Genomic DNA, 6,320 nt, shown 5'->3' with positions numbered 1-6,320 from the left:
GTATATATATATATATATTTAAAAAGGCAAATGGCAAAAACCCATGAAACGGCAAACGGTCACATGGTTCTTAATTAATTTTTTTGAAGGGCCAAATTATTTTTAGAGTTGATATCACAAGCCGAACAAATAATCTCCACTGAGTTGAAAGTATATTTCGTTATAGTCTATTTGAAAGGGATTATTTTGGCAATTTCAAAATTTTAAATACTTACACCACTGGTCGGGTTGGGTCATGACCCATGTCCCAACATTGTGTCATCCCAGTTTAACTGAAGTCAGTAAATGGTTATGGTTCACCAATTTGTTATTATCCCTGTAAAGAAAATAATGCTATATTAACAAATCACATTGAACAGAACAAAACACGTATACGGAACCTGGCGTCACAAAATGTGTAGTGCAGTTACTGTATTCTTGAAAAGAAGGCTATTGACGAAACACAATGATCTCAACAAACCCTGACACCACCGCCCCCACCCCCCAGATCCGCCAATGAATATAATTCTATGAGCGCTGTGCATTGGTTCACCAACTTATTATTACCATCATATAGTAATTTGAGTAAGGATCAAGACAAAATATTTGTGACGATTTACAGCAGAAGCGTGCACAGCTCTGGTAGAAATATATCGTAGCAAGATTCATTTAAATGTCCACAATCTCCAAAACAGTCCTGAAAATGTTCAAAATGCGCTACCACCCTTGGCGGCTCAAGCAGAAAAGAGGGGGACACACCCTCCCAAAACCACCCTGCTCGGTACCTCGTACCTCGCAAGACGCCTACACTTACCCCCCGCCCGCCTTTCCCTTTTCAAAATCCTGGGCGGACCACTTTCAAAATGCTTCCTACGGCTATGAACTCTGCCCCCTGTGAGCACTAAATGACGCGACGCAGTCTGCTGATATTCTCGGTTCCCGTGTAAACGGATCGTCAGTAAAAACGATTTGTTGCCCGCGCGTCGTGGCGTTGCATTTTTCATAGCATCGCGTCGGCCGACGACCGTCGAGTCGAGTGCAGTAAGTGGCCAGAGACATCTGATCTTACCTCCGTTTTACTCAACTTAGAAACCTGATTCAAAGAAAACGTTCAAAATGCGCTACCACCGGGGCCCTTGGCGGCTCAAGCAGAAGAGAGGGGGACACACCCTCCCAAAACCACCCTGCTCGGTACCTCGTACCTCGCAAGACGCCTTCAAAATCCTGGCCGGACTACTTTCAAAATGCTTTCGACGGCTATGAACTCTGCTCCCTGTGAGCACTAAATGACGCGAAGCCGTCTGCTGATTGTCGGTTCCCGTGTAAACGGATCGTCAGTAAAAACGATTTGTTGCCCGCGCGTCGTGGCGTTGCGTTCTTCGTAGCATCGCGTCGGCCGACGACCGTCGAGTCGAGTGCAGTGAGTGGCCAGAGACATCTGATCTTATCTCCGTTTTACTCAACTAAGGAACCTGATTCAAAGACCAAAAAAAGCTTCTATATTTATCTGTCTAAATAATTATATCAACAACTCATTTTTAATTTTTTTTTTGTATCACAAGACTCTTTTTGTTACAACAGCTCACGTATCATAAATGTATACTTATTACTATTATAATTATTATATTATTATAATTTGAAACAGGTTTTGGAATAAGCATCTGCTATAACGTTGGGATCGGCGTTTTAGGTGTGCACTTTAGGAAAGAATTCGAATTAGCAAACAGTCTTGCCTCTGCATTTGTCGGAATTGCTTCAATCGTCTTCCCAGTGTTATTTGACGTGAGTTTATATCTTATCATCATTCGATGAATGTAATAAACAAAACGGTTTCAGTTCTTTGTATTCGTCTGTCTTCTAAATTCAATTGGTCTTGTTCAAAATTCAAAGAAATTTTAATTCAATAATAAAGTGATGCTCCCTTTTGGCCTAATTTTTGCGCTTTTTCTTTCAAACCAAACTTTTCGTTAGGATTTTTATTAGTGCCCTAAAGCTTTGTCAATATATCATTTGTTTACAAAAACTGTTGAATGTACATGTATAGCCCGATTTTCCATATTATGTTCATTACGTGATGGCATGTATGACCATATTTAGGTTTCTCTTTTCTTTCTTTCAGTTAGTAATTGAACATTTTGGATATAGAGGTGCCTATTTGATATTAGCTGGCGTTTGTCTACATATGTATATTGCTGCTATACTGTTTCGCCCAACTGGTCATCACCGAAGAAAACATATCACATTAAAAACTACAAATATGAAAGATATCGTAGCGGTTCCTGGATTACTTTCATACATTATGGTATATACGTTTTTATATATACCCTACATAACATGGATAACTTTTGCTGTACCGTACGCAATTGAGCTTGGGATAGATTCTCTTGTCGCAGCTTCACTCATTAGCGTGTACGGATTCGGAAATATTGGAGGTCGATGTGTACAGCTAGTCGTTACTTACTTTGTAAAGAACAAATCAATGGCGCAATTTTTGGCTGGTCTATGTTTAGCTGCAACGAGTCTAGTCGTATTCGCATTTGTGCAAGATTTCGGATTATTAGTAGGATCGTCATTTATGTTCGGGTTTTCACTTGGATTTTTATTGCCTTCAGTGTCTTTCATTATATGGTATCTTTCAATCGGGAAAGACTTCGAAGTAATTCTTGGTGTTACTACAAGCTTCCTTGGATTACTCAACCTATGCTTTGGAATAGTTATTGGTATGAAAATGCATAATTATCACAATTGCGCTTAAAATCAATGTGCATATATGCTTATCGAGCGTAAAGAGTGTTATAATGTTTGATGTTAGTGCTTGGCATTTATATATCATCAATTTTTACGTAATAACGATATATAAAAATGCAGAAGATAGTTTAAGTGATATGAAAATATGCTTATCTTACGGCATTGATCCGTAGGGGAACCAGTCAACTCGCCCCTATCAAACTCGCCCTTTTCAATCTCGCCCCTATCAAACTCTCCCCTTACAAACTCACCCCTTACAAACTCGCCCCCTATCAAACCTGTCTCTTATACACATCTTACGGAACCTGGCGTCACAAAATGTGTAGTGCAGTTACTGTATTCTTGAAAAGAAGGCTATTGACGAAACACAATGATCTCAACAAACCCTGACACCACCGCCCCCACCCCCCAGATCCGCCAATGAATATAATTCTATGAGCGCTGTGCATTGGTTCACCAACTTATTATTACCATCATATACTAATTTGAGTAGGGACCGAGACAAAATATTTGTGACGATTTACAGCAGAAGCGTGCACAGCTCTGGTAGAAATATATCGTAGCAAGATTCATTTAAATGTCCACAATCTCCAAAACAGTCCTGAAAATGTTCAAAATGCGCTACCACCCTTGGCGGCTTAAGCAGAAAAGAGGGGGACACACCCTCCCAAAACCACCCTGCTCGGTACCTCGTACCTCGCAAGACGCCTACACTTACCCCCCGCCCGCCTTTCCCTTTTCAAAATCCTGGGCGGACCACTTTCAAAATGCTTCCTACGGCTATGAACTCTGCCCCCTGTGAGCACTAAATGACGCGACGCCGTCTGCTGATTCTCGGTTCCCGTGTAAACGGATCGTCAGTAAAAACGATTTGTTGCCCGCGCGTCGTGGCGTTGCGTTCTTCGTAGCATCGCGTCGGCCGACGACCGTCGAGTCGAGTGCAGTAAGTGGCCAGAGACATCTGATCTTACCTCCGTTTTACTCAACTTAGAAACCTGATTCAAAGACCAAAAAAACCTTCTATATTCATCTGTTTAAATAATTATATCAATAACTCATTTTTCATTTTGTTTGTTTCAGAAGACTCTTTTTGTCACAACAGCTCACGTATTATAAATGTATATTTATTACTATTATAATTATATTATTAAATTTTGAAACAGGTTTTGGGATTAGCAGCTGCTATAATGTTGGTCTGAGCGTTTTAGCTGTGCACTTTAAGAAAGAAATCGAATTAGCAACCAGTCTTGCCTCTACATTTGTCGGAATTGCTTCCATCGTCTTCCCAGTGTTATTTGACGTGAGTTTATATCTTGTCATCATTCGATGATTGTAATTAACAAAACGGTTTCAGTTCTTTGTATTCGTCTGTCTTCTAAATTCAATTGGTCTTGTTCAAAATTCAAAGAAATTGTAAAGTGATGCTCCCTTTTGGCCTAATTTTTGCGCATTTCCTTTCAAAACAATCTTTTCGGTAGGATTTTTATTAGTGCCCTAAAGCTTTGTCAATATATCATTTGTTTACAAAAACTGTTGAATGTACATAGCCCAATGTGCCATATTATGTTCATAACGTGATGGCATGTATGACCGTATTTAGGTTTCTCTTTTCTTTCTTTCAGTGTTTGATAGGGGGAGACTGTGTTGGGGGGGGGGCAAGTTGACAAGGGGCGAGTTTTTCAAGGGGCAAGTTTGCTAAGGGGCGAGTTTGTAAGGGGCGACTGTGCAGAGAGAGGGGGGCCAGTTTGTAAGGGGGCGAGTTTGTAAGGGGCGAGATTGTAAGGGGGTGAGATTGCAAGGGGAGAGTTTGATAGGGGGCGAGTTTGTAAGGGGCGAGTTTCATAGGGGCGAGACAATAAACTTTGGTAACGTATGATTGCGCTATGATCTGCCCTACCAACGAGGGGCTGAATCCCCCCGATAGGGTAAGTGGACATGCGAGCGATAGGAGCATTTAGATTGGGAAAAGGGCCCCAGTAGACCCTTACTAATATTTTTGACGAATATCTTTAATTTTGTTTTAAACCAGACCTGTATTGGCCTAACTGTTTCCTTTATAATGTAATGGTACTTAATTCGCCATTTCATTTTGTTCTAATTTTAAACTGGTGGCCATGTCGTAAAGTTATTTTTTTGTCTTCATCCACGCACTTTGCTTTATGTATTTCCAAATTTATCTGAGAAGACCTTTTATTATTCATCTGATTAGTTTGTGGAACATTTTTTTTTCTAAATAAACGAACAATCAAAACAGTGTTCCAAATAAGACCCGAAGATATCTAATATAGTCCTAATTAGGTTTACGAGGGTATGACAGTTAATATACAATTTTAATGACAGTTTTAATATTGTTTTCTTTTTCAGGCGAACTTCGGGGTTTATTTGGCTCTTACCATTTGACGTTCATCATAATTGCCCTGATATTGCTAATGGCGATATTAATATTAGTTTGCACCAAACCTCTTCGACGTATGTTACCGGGTTTCGACTTATCATACACTGAGTTAACACGGCAAGACGAGGACAATGATTAACCAACAAACAAGAAACATCTATTCATTTCCATCGTTGGTTTCTGGCATATATGGTTTTCAGCAAATTACAAGGTTAATTCACTGTCTTTTAGAAGAGACTTTTTTACGGTTAAAAAATAGATAGATGTAAAATAATAATAAAAAGTAAATATTTAAACTTGGCACTCTTGCTCAACACGGCATTAATGCTTCATTTAGATGAGACTTTTTTACATTTTATGTTATATTTCCTTATGCTTTATTGTCAGTAAGAATATTTTTTATAGTTTTTAAAATTTTGGTATTGTTCTAGGCTTATTTATTACCTAGGTTGTGTTTTATTAAAGTATTATTACTAATATATTTTATACTTATTTCTACAGCATTATTTCTTTACGAGTACTTTGCATATGCCTTTGCCTTAGATTTTATTAATGACCACAGTATTGCCTATTTGGTTAATATTTACTATAGTATATTTTTGTATTTTTATCTGTCATTGCTGGATATCAACTTTTTTTTTATTTAGTTATAGTATTATTTTTTGTGATTCTCTAATATACGATTACACACCCCTCTAGGGTGTGCCTATTATAGTAGCTCTTGTGATTTATAGGTCTTTTGTTCTTATTTCTCCTACTATGGTTGGTTTTTCCTGATGATGAAATAATTAATGTCGAAATATTGAATCCCAACACGATGGCGTGTATTTCAATACTTGGAGTATGTATTGTACTTTCTTATGGTTGGTTAATTATGTGATATTGTTTGTTTACCTATTACCGTACTATATGTGTACCTATTCTATGTTACAGCTTTATGTACATGATGATGGACTGTGCCCGAAACATGTATAAATAAATTTCATCAAGCGAGATGACAACCTGTTTTACTTAGTTTTATTTTGTCATCCTGCCTATATATCACATATACGTCTTAGTCTGAGGAAGAGCAGAGGAGTGCTCGAAATATTCGAATAAAAATATAATGTCAAAGTATACATTTCTACTTTGTGTAATCGTACAAATCGTATGAATAAAGGATTACCGCAAGACCATTTATCTCTTCTCGTGTGACACA

The 6,320-nt window shown here is 38.3% G+C and overlaps 2 protein-coding genes across 4 annotated transcripts in view; both read left to right on the top strand.

Annotated features, from left to right (window-relative positions):
• The window catches only part of LOC117109219 (monocarboxylate transporter 13-like), a 51,194-nt gene extending 45,074 nt beyond the window's left edge, over positions 1-6,120 (top strand). For both annotated transcript variants that reach the window (XM_033251476.1, XM_033251475.1), the window contains one exon: positions 5,278-6,120. The gene's annotated coding sequence lies outside the window, so the exon portion shown is untranslated. The remainder of the gene's footprint in view (positions 1-5,277) is intronic.
• LOC117109220 overlaps positions 1-6,320 on the top strand; it is a 44,067-nt gene that overhangs the window by 20,714 nt on the left and 17,033 nt on the right. The gene's annotated exons all lie outside the window — the stretch shown is intronic.

This window comes from Anneissia japonica, unplaced genomic scaffold (genome assembly GCF_011630105.1).
Source record: "Anneissia japonica isolate Jap-2015-1 unplaced genomic scaffold, ASM1163010v1 scaffold146_len77423_cov148, whole genome shotgun sequence".
Lineage (NCBI taxonomy): Eukaryota > Metazoa > Echinodermata > Crinoidea > Comatulida > Comatulidae > Anneissia > Anneissia japonica.
Note: the sequence above shows the minus strand (reverse complement) of the source record. Positions and strands in the feature narration are given on the sequence as shown.